This window comes from Blennius ocellaris, assembly GCF_963422515.1.
Source record: "Blennius ocellaris genome assembly, chromosome: 3".
Taxonomy (NCBI): Eukaryota; Metazoa; Chordata; class Actinopteri; order Blenniiformes; family Blenniidae; genus Blennius; species Blennius ocellaris.
This window is the reverse complement of record NC_137652.1, coordinates 11,726,827-11,739,876: the sequence shown is the minus strand read 5'-3', so window position 1 is coordinate 11,739,876 and position 13,050 is coordinate 11,726,827.

The following is a 13,050-nucleotide window of genomic DNA, read 5'->3' as shown; positions in this document are numbered from 1 at the left end:
TAAACTGTTTAAAAGCTTTGAAAAAACAAAACAGTTATTGTGACAAAAATAGCTGAAGATTATTAAATGTGCCAAAAATACACAATAGAAACACAGATAAAGCAGTCAAATTTGCTAAAAACAGGTAATACCTGCAAAGAAACAGCCTGGTTGACTAAAAGCAGCTCAAATGGCTAAAATAGCTACAAATAAACAAATAAACAAAAAAAATCTGATAAAATGATCCAAACAAGTAGGACAGATAAAAGCTGCTACAATACTCAAAATATCTCTTTTAAAAAAAAAGCTGAAACCTTGTCAAAATGACCAAGATCGCTGAAAGTGTCCTTAACAGTCAAAATGGCTAAAACACCCAAAAGAACAGGTAGAAGCCATCGCTTGAATAGCTATAATGGCACAAACAAACAAAACAAACAAACAAACACAAAGAAAACAACAAAATAAGCCCCAGTTTTGGAATCGCAAAACACTTGTTTTGATAGGGAACTGTTTTGAAGCCTCCTTATCTTCATTTCACAAGTTGAACATGTTTTGCAGACCCAAACTGGAACATGAAAAAAAAGAACCACCTTAGGCATAAAGGTTGCCGTTGAAAAATCTTATTATTTTCTGGATGTTGATCTGATCTGTTGTGAAACATTGTATATCCCCTCAGTGTTTTTTTTTACTGCAATTAGAGCTCTGATCAGGCTTGTTTTTACAGTAGTGACTCATGTGAGGGCTTCACTCACATTCCAGGCTGAGGTTAGTTGAGGACTGTAGATTGATGTTACAAGATAACACGGTTATGAACACTTAATGGCCACTCTGGGTGTGGGTGGAACCGTCATCTGTTATCCCTGGAAAACCCAAAAAATTCCTCAGTGTGTGTGTGTGTGTGTGTGTGTGTGTGTGTGTGTGTGTGTGTGTGTGTGTGTGTGTGTGTGTGTGTGTGTGTGTGTGTGTGTGTGTGGAATGTATAGATGTCAGAGGGGAAAATTTGTAGTTTGGTTTTGTGACTACAGGGTTTGCAGACAGATGTGTACGCTGGTGATAAATCACAGCAAACAGCAACAAAACAAGTTGTCATAGTAATGAACTGAAAGAATTAGTCTTTGGACGAATGGAAACAATGTTGCACAAAGACATGCTCATGTGGTGTGAAATATCAGTTCAATCTCTTCATAAAATCTGCAACTTCATAGAAATCTAAGGAATTCAATTATTAGGGTCCGAGCCTGAGCAGAGTTGGACGAGAAGCTATTGGAATGGGAGAAATTATTATTTTTACTTTCTTCTTCTACTGCTGAAGGCCTAAATGCACGCAAACTGTTGTGAACATTTGAACAAGTCAGAAAAAACGAACCATTTTAAATGTTTAGTCATTGCACGTGTGTGGCATAAAGGCTCCATAGTGCCCCGACATTGTTTTTACATTTGTGACATCTAAAATGGGCATCATGATTAACACCTTTCACCTATGTCTAAGAAAAATGGTGGATGCGCCGAGCCACACAAAAATGCCATTGTCACTACCCCCAACACGAAGTCTACCATTTTGCTTTATGCTTGAATCACAATCCTCCCAGGGTGTCCTAAAGGCCTTACATTTGGCCAATATACACTGGTCAAAGGGAACACTAAAATGACACATCCTAGATCTCAATTAATGAAATATTGCAGTTGAAAGTCTTTGTTCAATATATAGTAGAGTGTGTTGAGAACAAAATAATGTAAAAATGACCAATGTAAATCAAAATCATTATCCCATGGAGGTCTGCCTCCCAGACTTGGATCAAAGCATCAGTAACTCCTGAACAGTCAGTGGATCAATGAATGATTGGTAGATGGAGCCAGACATGATGTCCCAGATGTGCTCAATTGGATTCAGGTCTGGGTAACAGGCTGGCCAGTCTATAGCATCAACACATTCATCATGGAAGAACTGTTGACACACTTCAGCCACATGAGGCCTGGTATTGTCCTGCATCAGAAGGAACCCAGGGCCCACAGCACCAGCATCTGGTCTCACAATGGGTCTGAGGATCTCATCCCGATACCCAGTGGCACCGCCAGGATTCAATTCCACAGTAATCCATGCTCTGGACACTGTGCTGGGAGACACAGCAAGCCTTCTTGCCACAGCTTGCATTGATGTGCCATCTTGGATGAGCTGCACAACCTGAGCAACTTGCATTGGTTGTAGACACGCCTCATGCTCCCTCAAGGACTGAGAACACTGATACACTTCAAAAGTGACCAAAAGATCAGTCACAAACGAGGAGGACAGCGGAATGGCTTGTGGCCACCACCGGCAGAACCACTCCTTTATAGGATTTGTCTTGCTAATTGCCTCTCATTTCCACCTGCTGTCTGTTTCAACAGGTGAAATTGATTCACAATTAGTGTTGCCGCCTCACTGGACAGGTTGATTTCACATGAGTGTGACATAGTTGGAGTTATATTGTGTTGTTAACACTCCGACATGCACCAAATCTCAATTTTATTTGTTCCATCACCTGTTGTACCCTGTCATGGAACCATGTCTTTTCTTATGCTTGCTACAAAATATTCAGGTGCGAATGAGACATTTATAGTCAATATTTAGTGAAAGGGGAATAAAGGTGTACACAAGAGAATTAACAGAATAGAAAAAAAGAAAAGAAAACCTTGCAAATCGGGTTGAGAGGAGAGAGGCCTGGTGGTCAGAATCACGAGGGTCGTGGTATCATTATGCAGTGTTGCTGTAGAAACCAGCCTTGACCTCTGCGTTACATCCTCATTTTCATAAGAGGCAGAGGAAAACTTAAATGTTTGCGTGCCAAATTTGTGTGTGTGTGTGTGTGTGTGTGTGTGTGTGTGTGTGTGTGTGTGTGTGTGTGTGTGTGTGTGTGTGTGTGTGTGTGTGTGTGTGTGTGTGTGTGTAAAAGATGACAGAGTGCATGTATTTGAAAGTCAAATTAGGACTATGAAGCATGCATGACTGCATTTAGAAGACACTCAAGAGTGTATCATGTGGCCTACATGCAAGTTGAGAAGATATTGGTCGACTGCATGAGCCCACAAAGGTACGGACAAGTAAAGTAAAGATGTTTAAAGTGAACTTGGAGCTTATTCTGACAGGAAGTTTGAAGCAAACAGGATGCTGATTGTAGCGAAGCCATTGTGGTTAGATGTGCAGGAGGCATGGGGACTACTATAAACGCTTCTTTGTTGTCTTTCTTCTTTGATCAACACACACTGATACAATCTTGGTTGGGAAAAAAAATAGTGTTTGTAAAATTTATGGTCTACTATCCCCCTAGCACTCAATGTCATTTGTACAAATGAAGGCTGTAAAAGAGGCGTGTGTGTGTGTGTGTGTGTGTGTGTGTGTGTGTGTGTGTGTGTGTGTGTGTGTGTGTGTGTGTGTGTGTGTGTGTGTGCGTGCACATATGCGAGTTTGCATCTTCAAGAGGAGGTTCATACATTATTCAAACTCAGACATTAAAGATGTAGATGTGGTCAGACACATGCAGGAGCGTCACACAGGGTGCTCTCGAGCTGTCTCTCTCTCTCTCTCTCTCACACACTCACACTCACACAAACACACACACACACACACACACACACACACACACACACACACACACACACACACACACACACACACACACGCACACAAACAAACAAACCTGTTGTTGCCTAAAAACATTTTTCATTCCTTTTGGTCTTGATTTTCACGTTTTGTCCTCTCAGTGAAGTCATACAAATCAAACAGCGTTGCCTCCGATTTTGTGAAGAACTATAAGAAAGAAAACACAGAGTAGTGAATGGACAGAAAACCAAAGGATGGACCAAAATAAGATCAAATCCAGGCGTGTGAAGGTCTGTGTGCTCGTATGAGGGCAGAAGAGGCATGCAACTTGTCTCCAGGAGCAGAGATTTCACAGCTCAGTGACCCTGCCACCGAGCACCTGCTCACTGAGACGGTCGGAGGGAGAGAATGAAGAGCACAGAGGAGAAGTGAGAAGGTTTGAAGTGAAGATAAATTCATTGTAGCTGGATCATAGTAGCAGGACCTTTTGAATAATCATATTAATTTGATTAACTCCTTCTTCCTTTCCTGCTTTAAAAATGACCTGCTTTCTGTCAGTCTCTGCAAGCCGGATATTTTTCTTCACTGGGACCTGTACAAGTATTTGGCTTCTTGTGTTTTTTGACCCATCTTTGGATTTGCTTTTGCTTTAATCAATAATTAAAAAAAAAAATCACATGTTGGAAATAAAAGTTTATCACTGCCTATGACAGTGAGAAATGGACTGCTTTGTGAAAAAAAAAAAAATAAAAAAATAAAAAAATAAAACCAGACTGCTGTTCCTCAAAATATTAGTAAAATATTAGTTTTGTCAGGGACTGAGGTGAACTCAGGTGCAGATCCGGATTGAGAGTGTACAGAGTTTATTTCAGTAAAGGGTGTACAAATCCAGGCGATCCAGAGACGAGCAGTCGAAGAACCAGGAAGAAGTCCAAAAACACAGAGAACTCCACAAGAAAACACAAGGGACGGGCTGGAGTCACGAGACGAGCAACTATGACGACAGAGCCCACAAGGGAAGGGAGGACACAGGTGCTACAAATCCACACTAATCAGACACACACAGAACAAGGGTTGGGGTAAGTGACAGCAGACGCAGACAAAGATAAGACAAAGACTTCAAAATAAAACAGGAAGAGACAAACAGGTAAGAGCCTTGAAGTCCTTGAAAACATCTGTCGATCAAACATGCATAGACATTGTGCTTAAGGTTATCCACATGCTTTTGTTTATTTATGACAAAACTTTTTTTTTTTTTTTAACTGCATCTCAGTTTAATACCCTTCACTACGTGGGTGTCACTTATCGTCTTATGAATGATTACATTACAGTCTCAGTGACATCAGTGTATAATGACAGAAATACTTTTTCTTTCTTGTATCCTCTGTCTCTTTGAATCATGATGGGAGTGGGAAAGTAATAAGAATCCACTGCTGTGGAGAGAGAGAGAGAGATGCAGGTGTGTCTAAATCTTTAATTGGATTTTATGTAATCACTTTACCTCTGTGAAATGAAAGCTGTGTGTGTGTGTGTGTGTGTGTGTGTGTGTGTGTGTGTGTGTGTGTGTGTGTGTGTGTGTGTGTGTGTGTGTGTGTGTGTGTGTGTGCGCGCGTGTGATTTCGCCACCACAGTTTCATGGTCTTTGTTATCATCACCGCCAACAGGATGGGTGAGAAGGTTGTAATTTTGGCTGCATGTATTTATTTATTTATTGCTTTGTGTGCATGTATTTTACCAACTTTTTACAAAAACTACTCACCCAAATTGCATTTTCAGAAAGAATTTCCCACACAAAGCAGATGTGAGAGGCACCCCATGGAGGAGGTCAAAGAAGATCAGCCTCTGTTGCCATGGAGATGCTCCCTACTCACAGTGATGTTGCTAACTGACCTACCCAGCTAGCGTCGATATGAGCTAACTGCTATCATGTGAGTGAGGATAACTCAGTTCGGAAAACAAATGTGGTGTTAGCGAAGGTCTGCGCTCTACCGAGTGCCTGTTCTAGTTTACAATGAAAACACTGACTGTGTTGTACCTGTATGTCAATCTGTTTTCTGAGCAGGATGTTATTTTTGTGGGTGTTCACATAATGACATTGGTGTTTGTTACTGTCTGTTTATGGGCTTAAAACAGAAAGATGGAAACAACACATATAGTGTGGTGGGGCGACAGCAGCTGGGAAGTGGGGTGGTGGTGAAGTTTTGCTTGTGGAGTGAAGTGGTGGTAGTGGAGAGAGAGAGAGAGAGAGAGAGAGAGAGAGAGAGAGAGAGAGAGAGAGAGAGAGAGAGAGAGAGCTACATGATATCTGGCAAAGCAGACGCTTTGAGCATCGCTGTGACTATAAGGTCAATGTTTTAGCCCCAGGATGAGAAGCTAATAGCAGAGTAATGACAGAGAGGGAAACTGCAAACAGGAGATAAGGCATACAGAAGCAAAATGGCCAGAGCTGGGAAGGCTGATTATAGAGCCAGAGAGAGGGTTGGTGGTGGTTGGAGGGGGGGGCAGGGAGGGGTGTGAGAAAGAACAAGAAGTGATACAGTCAGTATACGGATGTTTTGACCTCTGGACTGTTTTTGCTTTCATGGATGATTTCATGAAGAGAACACACAGTTACGTTAACCCCAGGAACAACATAATGAATCTGTTACTTTTGTCATGTGAAAGTTTCATCTAGCCATTAATTTTGTATAACTCTCATCCCATCCCACTCAGGGACCAAAATCATACACACTGGCATTCACACTTATTGGAAATGTTTGCCACCAAACTGTGTTTTAATTCTGTCCGTCAGTGCGTATTATTATTATTATTATTATTATTATTATTATTATTGTTATTATTATTATTATTATTATTATTATTATTATTATTATTATTATTATTATTATTATTATTAATAATAATAATAATAATAATAACAAGAATAATCATCATCATCATCATCATCATCGAGTCATTGTCAATGATTGAACAGTAGCAGACTGCAGGATTTGTTATTATGGTGTAAGCTCGCCCCCTGGTGGTGATTATTATACATCACGAGAGATGCACATTGCACGTTCAGTGGCGGCTGGTGATGGATATCTTACCCCCCCCCCCCCCCCCCCCCCCCCACACACACACACACACACCACGCGCGTTAGTTTGTTGGCATAAACACATTTCGACAGTATTACAGTTTATTCAAACTACAAACCTGAGGAAGATACTGAGAAAACTCACGATTTGCCATGTAAACTAACTGTTGATTAATGTGTGTACTTGAATATTTACATCATGTAGCTGTTTCTTGCAAAAACTTTAATAGGAAGATGATAATACAGTACAACCTACCACACTTGCTGATATAGACACCGAGTAGCTCGCCGGTATCTCAGCACTGTCTGCTGTATCCGAAATTCAACAAAACAAAAATGTGTGGGGAAGATATAAATACTCAGTCATGTTCACACCAGTAGTAAGTGTTCTTTTAATATCCTCTGGGTAAAATGAAGAGTCTCTCAGAAATAATAATGTGCAGCAATTCAGAAATCTTCAGAAAAAAAATGGTCAAAAATGTAATTCTTCTCAGGGCCAAAGCATGAATAACATAATATGCGGGGAATCCAGACTTGTTCTAATAAGAAAGTTCGCTAGTTATCAGTTGAAAAGCCAGCAAGAATAAGGTTGTATGAGTAAGTACAGCATGTGCAACCAACACAAAGTCAACAGAACAGCTGATCAATATTTTGGTGGTTCAAAACATCAATTCTAACCCTCCTGTCAAGGTAAAGTTTATTTTAGGACGATGATGAAACACATATTACTTGTTAGTTGTTTTTTTTTTTTTTTTGTCTTTGTCTTTTTTTTCTTCCACTGAAGTTTGTATGCTCTTCCTGAACTTGTTTCCATCTGGTATATCAGGTCTCACAGTGAAAAACATTTATTTTAGCTTCTAACTCTGTTGAGGTACTCCAGCTTATCCCCACAGTACGAAGCTGTTTGTGTGATTGTGTCTCTCAGTGTTCGCCCAACAACAGTCTGGTACACCATCTCCATGGTGCACGCTGCCTTTTCCCCTGTGCGAGCTGGGACCATCTGGAGACCATATAGAGGCATATAGTCTGTAGGGGCAGAAGAAATAGAATAAATGGACAAATAGAATTGCGAGACTGTCAGCCTCTCAGCGTTGTTCTACTATTTTCTCTCTGAGCTTGCAATTGACAGAGGCTTATTGTGAAAGCTTTTCATTCTTGCAATTCATTTAAATTCTCCTTCATAATTACACATGCGGTTTCTGGAAAGCAACCACAAGAATGCATAAAGTAGCCTCTTTAAATCTCACTTATATCATTTATGAATTGTTGCATTAGGTTGTTTTCTGTCTTCTGTCGCTGTTTTTTTTTTTTTTTTCGTTAAATGTACATTGTTGTATCGCATTCATATATGGGATTCTGACAAGCAGCTCATCCAGTTTTTCTGTTCGCAATCAGAGTGCCCACCATTTTTGTAGCTCTTCCATCTGTGTATTCTGACATCAAATTCAAAAACTTGAGCACTCAAGGCTGAGAGGATCTGGCTCTGCAAAGCTCCAGGCCATGCTCCAGGAGCTAAATATGAGCCAGTATATTTATGCACTGCCAGAACCAGATGCTTGGCTGCCCTCCCTCCGTACTGACCAGGTCATCACTTCCGCACAGTTGTGTCTTCTGGCTCCAGGCTTACCAACTAAAAATGACCTTCCCTATGCAGGCAGAGCACAATCTGTCAGACAAATCTCATCTTCTACAAGTAGCTCTTCATCCTAAAACCTTTTAGCTCGCGGCTGTGATCGTCACTTTTTTTTTTAACGTGCGTGTGCATGTATATGTGTTTTCTATTGACGCACTCGTGTACAAAGTTTACTTAACAAACCAAATTGATATAATCTAATAAAAAAAAGACATATTGATTAATTATTTTTATTACATTAACAAAACAGTGGAGTCAGCACATGAATACAATCAGTTTTAACATATGTATATTGTTTGTGGTGTGTGTGTGAGTGTGTTGTATCTTATTAGCCTGCACATGAGCGTCAATAAGCAAACACCTTGCTGAGGATAATATAGGTGTGTTAATTACATTTCTCCATGCTTATGTCACACGGCTAAAACAAACTCCATGTCTATCCATTTACTCAACTTTGATTGAGCAGAGAGCTGGATCCCATCCCAGCTGAGATTGGATGCAAGCAGGTTACATTCTGAACTGGATGCCGGTCCATTAATAAATAAACTCAGAGAGATAAATAGTCACACGCACTCTCATTCACCCGTAAGGACAACATCGTCACATATTGGCCTCAAATGTCTGTTTGGGTTTGTGGTAGAAATCAATGCACCCAAAGAAAACATGCAAACTCAACACAGAAAGGCCCACAATCAGACTTAAACTGGGGACGTCGTTGCCATTAGGCAAGAAGAGAATATTAACCGCAGTGCCAACCACCACCATCTGCTTTAAACCGGAAAACATTGACTCATCTTCCAGTCAGAGAATAGATCAAGTATATAAGATCACTTTATTGTGATACATTGCAGTGCCTGCCCTACAGGCTTAGAATCAGCCTTATCATAAAAACATGATCCAATTTCCTGACACATTTTAACTGTCGAAACGCAATAAAGACGTAATCGACTACAGTTAAATAGAACCAGATTTCAGATATTAAAGATTGATCAACCATAACATTATGACCACCAACCAATGAAGATTGTCTCTCTATCACAGCGCTTGTCATTCGGCAGCAAGTAAACATATTCTCATCAGGATGACATGTTAGGAGCAGGAAAATAAAACTGTGAGGTTTGACCAATTTGTAATGGTGACACGACTGAGCAAAGCGCGTGTGGTCAAAGGTCATTGATGCACATGGTCGCATGAAAGCCCCCACATCTAAACTTGTAGGAAGTGTTATTGAGTCCATGGCTCCGTAGGTCAGAACTTTTTTGATTGAGGAACCAGAATAAAGAGCTCCCTGTTGTGAAATAACAACAAGTTCATGTTTGGAAGCTGAAATAGGATATTTAAAGAGGAATAATGAACAATCGTACAATTTAGGGTAAACAGAGTAATGTGACTGAATGTGGGAGAGACTGGTGTTTTGATGTATATTTCCTTTCCAAGGGAAGCACGGAAAACCCCTGATGTTTTGAATGAGTGGGGTACTGCTGATCTTCTTCCTCAGTTGGAGAGTGTAAATATCTCTAAGTGGGTATTTATCTATTCATGATGCTCCCTTTACCACCTGCCCCAGGTCTTCCCTATTCTCCCCTGTACATCTGGAGAACCACACAGTGCAGAAGCGGGTCAAAAGACATGTAAAAGCAAGATTTAAACAAAAACTAAACAGATGGTCACACTCGTTATTTATGAATGTTACGCTTAATATTTCACATTTGAAAGCGGCCGTGATGTGGTTTAGTTCATAAAGTAGTTCACCCTCCTGTCACCTTTCAATCACACGATTGTGGGTCTGACCCCCCCCCCCCCCCCCATCGTGTCCTTGAGCAAGGCTGAATAACACAACGCTCACTATAATCATTGAGTGCCTTACACGGTACACATTTGTGTCTCTGTGTTTGTGAATTGATAAATGTGGGAAAAAAATGGAAAGAAACTTCCGTTTGCTTAGACATCAAAATAGAAAAGTGAAGTCCATTTGCAGGATTTGGTATTTCTGCAAATGCCTCTATAACATCACCATCTATTAAAACAAGATGAATCTGAGTCAACGATATTGATTTTCTCAATTTGTCCAAGTATAGTGACTTTTTATGTGCTTCAATGAAATATATTTATAAAATACAGGTTACTGTAGTTGTTTTCTTTTCCTCTAACACTCATGCGTTTCCGCTAGAGGGCAGTACAGGACACGGATTATAACCACTACAAATTCACCTCCGTTTTGCAGGTTAAAATAAGTAGGTAATATAACATCCAATATATTGCCGCCCTTCGTATTCCAACTTTGACTCTGATTTAACTCGGAGCTTTTCTCAAACTGGCTCTGCGTTCTTCCATACAGGAAGCACAAAGGACAGCTCCAAATAAGCATGTATTTGTTTAGCTTGTCTCCAGTCAGGACACTCATATGCATAATTCAAATCTTTGCTCTAGGTATCTTTTTATTGGTCAGTCTTGTACCACTGAAACTCCTTCTGTTCCTCCATTGTTTCCCATTTGTCTGCCTCTTGTCTGTCTCTTTGTTTGCAGTGTCCATGTTCACTCTGCCCCCTGCTCTCTCAGCAGCTTTTTACTTCAATCAGAATTATCTGAGTCCTTGAAGCCCTGCTCTTCACCACCACCACTCTTTCCTCTCCTTTTTGTCACACACAGACACACACCATGTTTACCACAACTCTCCATGGGAGACTTCTGCCATGTAGATTGGGTGTCCCAGAGTGATTAACTATTGATATAGAGCTCAGGTAGCACACCTGATATCTGGATGGGGTGCAGGTAGAAAGGGAATGAGGGAGGGGGAGGGGGCAGGCAGAAAGACAATAGCGTTGGCAGAGTGGGGGGGGGGGGGGGGGGGGGGGGGGGGGTAGGGTAGGGAGAGAGAGTGAAACAGAGAGATATGTTGCATCGATGCCAGATAGAAAAGACATGTAGAGTGAAAGTGAAGGCAGGATCTGGTTCGGACGGAAATGGTGAGTGAGCAGTTGCATAAACTGAAAACATATTAACACGCCCAAACTTGAAAGGCAGGCTGAGCGGATGCTCGAACCCTATAGCCAGTGGCTGTGGTGATTCAGGGCATAGCTGAGGAAATGGAATGGAGAGGGCAGTGAACGTATCGAAAGAGAGCAGTGTGTGAGCAGAGCCGTGTAAAACAATGGATCACTGTTTGAGAAGAAACATCGTTTTGTCTTGAACTACACCCTCCAACACCCCCATCCCTACCTCAAAATTACATTGCATCTCCCTCTGTTTTATTGACTTTGCATGCATGTGTTTACCATGTACACAGACATAGGCCTTTGTGTGGCAGTGAAGGTCTGCTGTCAGCAAAATCACAATCGACTCAGCCTTTAAATTCTCTATCCCACACCTCTTTTCTGTCTGATAAAGATCTGCCATATCTCAACATGTTCCCAATTGGGGAGTTGACCAAGCCCCCCACAACAGTGAAATGCTTACGGGGTCCAGACATATCACATTGTGTATCAAAAACATCCTGTAAACTATAAACACATTATTACACACACACACACACACACACACACACACACACACACACACACACACACACACACACACACACACACACACACACACACACACACACACACACACACACACACACACACACACACACACACACACACACACACACACCGTTTAGAAACAGGATGTGAGTGAAGTCACAGAAGGGAACTCCAAGTGGTTTATGTGCACACAGGAAGATTTCTTAGGAGGGACTTCTGAGTTGGGCCGGAGAGCAGTCAGTGACTAAGGCCTTGCTCAGAGACCTACTACTGCAGTCCATTGATGTTGGGATTCAAACTAGCAAACTGGCAGTATCGCCAACATGTCAGCTAACAGCTGAAAAGCTTTATGTTTTAATAGACTCGCACTAAAACTTTTTATGACTTTTAATTATCTTACAATATGGCTCCTTGGTGGCACAGAGGTTAGCACACTTGCCTCTGGGTTCAACTACTAACCTTTCTGTGTGGACTTTGCATGTTCGCACCGTCTGTGTGTGGGTTTCCTCCTCATATTCCCACAGTTCAGAAACATGTATGTGAGGTTAATTGGTGACCCTAAATTGCCTCGAGATGTGAGTGTGAGTGTGTGGTTGTGTGTATGTGTTTACGCTGTGATGGCCTGGCAGCCTGTCCAGGGTGTATTGTATATATTGCCCACAGTTTGTTGGGATTGGCTGGAATATGGTGAAGTGCTGCAAAATACTTATATGAAAGCACTCTTAACTAGTCAAAATGTATGATTTATTTATTTATTTTTAACCCTATTTGATTTGCGTTGGCAATATCGGGCACTCAATTTGATTTGCCTGCATTATGAACAAGAGTATCTTCAATCATTCTGTTTGAAAAATCATTCTATATTTGAACAGGGACTTTCTGATGTTAAATAAGTAACTGTAATGGCAACAAAAATGATGATATCCAAACACGGGCAGCTCAGGAGAGACTTTAAAAGTAGTGAAATACTTTTCATTTATAAACATTTATAATTATCCAGGAATACTGCCTACCTACAGTAATTGGTTCATTACTTCAACATCTGAGAATGTGAAATCGTTTGTAGTGTTTGTTGCTAAATAAAGCAGCACAATTAACTGGGCTATTATTTAGAAGAAGATGGCACACAGGGTGAGACAGTTGTTTTTTGCCTTCCACTCACTGCAAACTAACTTGTGACCTCTAAACTCACCCTGAAATTGACAGTATCAACACAGATGGAGTTACCTGCATCAGTCAGAGTACCTGCATGAGCTCTTC